The following is a 3,829-nucleotide window of genomic DNA, read 5'->3' on the forward strand; positions in this document are numbered from 1 at the left end:
TGAGTGATTTTATATATCAGTTAGCTATTACTACAACAATGCTCCATAATAAGCAACCACAAATTTTCAGTGTGTATATCAATATTTTTATGTTTATGAGTCTGAGTTTACTAGTAGTTCTGTTGATTTAGGTCAAGTTGGCTAATTTTGGCTGGGCCTGATCCTGCATTTGTCATCAGTGGTGGGTTGGCTGGGACTGGTTACTCTGGGATGACCTTAGCTAAGTCATTTCTGCTACCTTTCTAGACTTCTCTTCATGGTAGAGACAGAGTTTCAAAATAATTTCTAGATGTATACATGGCCTTTTATGGTCTAGACTAGGAACAAGCACAATGTCATATTTGTTCCAATCTATTAACCAAAACAAATAGAGCCCAAATTCAAATAGTGGGAAAACAGATTCAAAATATTAACAGGAGTTGCTACAAAATCATATTACAAAGGGGATGGATACAGGGAAACCACTAATTGGGGCCACGTTTGCAATCTACCCCATCTTGGGAAACCACAACTTCCATAATTAATACATTTTTAAAAAAAGCACTTACTATGTTCCATGACCTATTTCATGTGCCAGGAATATAACAGCAACCAATACCAACAAAAATCCTCTTCTTAAAAAGCTTCAGTTCCAGAGACAGGTAATAATTACATAAGAAAGTCAACTATATAATTTGTTAGTAATGATAAGGGTTAAGGAATAAATGGATATGAAGAAGGGAAAGAGGAAGTGAAGAGGTGAAGTATAAGGCAAATTTTAGAGAGTCAGACTGAAGCCCAAAATTTGCAGGGTTGAGGTTACCACCTTTGGGCCTCCCTGTGGTTAAGGCTTTGAGATTAGCCTCAACCTCACTGCTGAAGCCCCTACTTCATCCCCACGGTCCTTAAAGTGTCAGTTACGTGTTCTCCTTTTTAGTGCCATAGTTTCCCCTACCCTCAAATCCTCCAATTCTCTACTAGAAAAAGACATTTTACCAAAAACTAAATTTCAACTCACAAAAACTCCAAACAACACTTTGAAATCATGTCAATTTGCATTAAGAATGTTGTACATTACACAACATTTAACTATGGCCCCTATATATAAACAATCTATTCTTTGGATAAGATTAGAACGTAAGTTAAACAGGATAGGAACTCTGAGTCATCAGCCCAGTAGAATTGAATATGGCAACATTATCAAGGTGTTTTCCAGGACACTGGCATCAATTTTATGATATAGAAGAATAGAGACATGCATTGAAATAGTATTCATCCTGCCCCCAGAACTGTATACATCAGGCAATTTTCCATTTTGGGATTAATTTATAAAACTCATTCTTGGTTATTTATTATTATTATTATTATTATTATTATTATTACCTCTGAGCCTAGAGCTATGAAAATTCATTCATTCAGTATTAAAGATCCAACAAATCTATTGAGCAGTTAGTATATGCCTACAGTATACTAGGCTCAAGGGAATCAATTATAAATAAGACAGGTAACATCCATTAGTTCATAGAGCATTATTTCATGGAGCTTATATTCATGAATATATATCTTAGAGTAGGAGAAGACAGGGAGGGATTTTATTATAAGATAAATAAGTCAACACACACATGACAGTATAAACTACAATCATTTCTATGGAAATATATCACAGGGTAGAGAGAGAAAGGGTGAAATGGTGGGGAAAGGGTTGAGGTTAATAATAATAGTTTACATTTACTGAGTACTTAGTATGTGATAGGCACTGTATATATGGATGCACACTTATTTGACGCTTACAATACCCTATGAATTAAGTACTATTAATCTTAGTCCTATTTAACAAAGTAGGAGTCTAAGTGTGGCACAGAAAATTTAAGTTACTTAAGGTCTGCCTTGCCGCTAGGTGGCAGAACTGGGAGTTGCTCCCATGATGTCTGTTTCCAGAGCCTGGGTATCTCCTGCCTATTAAACATGAATGTAACCCAGTGTGACTACCATGAAAAAACTGAAGTCAAATGGAAATCTTAATAACCATCAGGAAGATACTTCTAAACCTACCATATTGCCAAGGACGTAAATTTCCAGGGGCAGTTGGTACATTTTTTTTCTTCCCTGAGATATAAAAGGTGAAAGAAACAGGTAGATGAAGGCAGAGTTGGAAAATTCACTGTGCTCAAGAAACATTTTCTAACAATGAAAATAAAGTTAATCAGCAATGTTAATTAAGTTCACATGTTTTTTATCTAATCATTTTAGAGTAACGATGTAAATAAGTTGGGGTAGTTTTTATGAGTGATACGTAAATAATGTGATAATGGAAGTAAATCTAAGTTATTAAAAAAATAAAGTATTAGTACATGTCAGTGTAATAATTACTAATAGTCTATTGTACTAATGATGACAGGAAAATAATACACCACTCTTTGAGCGACAACCAATTTCAATTATAACATGTTGCATTAGTGTCCTTTTTCATTTAGCTTTCTTCCCCCCCCCCCCCAATACGGAGTGACCTCTTTTTCCTGTTTTGAAAAGGGTCATTTTCCTTATGGATGAAAAACTTTGATTTTGAACTACTGCCTACCTATCCTCTCAAAATGCGTTTATAGGCTTGAACACGGACACACAAGATTTGGAGAAATACTTGCTCCAAACATTGCATGAGATAGTCTAATTGGTATCGGTACTTTGAGCTCCCCTAAAGACTATGGAAACAACACTCGCAGCCAGATTCAGGGATATGGAACTGCACTGTCTACAATTAAATGAATACTAAATAAATTTTATTAAAATAGGTATTTAAAGTTAGTATAATCAATAATATATATGGATTGTCCCACTTCACTTTATGAGCTATCTTTACACCACTGAAATGACTGTTTCATCCTTAGACCTTCTACACAAAATTACCACAGTTTGATTCCTGAGCCAAAGACTCTCAGAGAAATCTTACATATTTATATGACAGTTTTACAAGTTGAGCTGTTTTTGAAAAATAATGTGGTAGCCTGAAAAATGGACCAGGATTCAGGTATATATGCTTTTGATTGTACATATGACTTCCACCAGAGTGCATGTGTATATCAAGTCCAAGCCTCTAGTGGACGTTCTTATGTGCATAAGACATAGATTAGAAGGAGACTAAGATTTTTGACACCTAAGGATTTGAGAACACTGTAAGTCAAAAACAGTATTCTGGGTTGTCAACAAGTCCAGATTCTGATACATGTTGATAGCAACCCATACGTCCCATAAATATAGTAAATGGATGTGTGACTTCAGACCCACAGGCACGCACCGATACCCCAGACTGACGTGGGTATAGGCAACCCTTTATGTCTGTTCTGACTTTGGCTTTTGCAGCTGCTGTTTTCTCAGTGTTGTCTCCGGGGCAGTTTCCTGTTGCCATAGCTGATGGCCTGCCCACGCCTGCCTGGGCCTTTCAAGTGTCAACACTCCCAGGCCGGCTGCAGTGGTCAAATGCTTGTTAATGAGATATAGCAGCTGGGTAGGGGTGAACCACTGAGACGGATAAAGGAATGCCGCTGGTGCAGGAAGCGATGCCTTTTGAATCTTTTCAGCAGGGTGAAAGCTTTCAAATCAAAGAGGGTATGTTGTATTCATTAATAAACCCAAGTTCCCATGCAGTCACATTAAAGCCAGCAGTTTAACTTTGCATCAGACAGGTGAATTCCCCCCCCTCCCATTTTACCCTGAAAGACAATGAACAAGAAAACAGGGCTTTAGCTTGGAACAAAGCAACACTTCCTCATCTGTGGGGCTGACTGTACTGTTAAACCAAGCAGGGATTGATGCATTCTTTTTCAATTTATCCTTTTGTCCATGTGTTTGTGTG

This window comes from Panthera pardus, unplaced genomic scaffold, assembly GCF_024362965.1.
Source record: "Panthera pardus isolate Hobbes unplaced genomic scaffold, ASM2436296v1 HiC_scaffold_1, whole genome shotgun sequence".
Taxonomy (NCBI): Eukaryota; Metazoa; Chordata; class Mammalia; order Carnivora; family Felidae; genus Panthera; species Panthera pardus.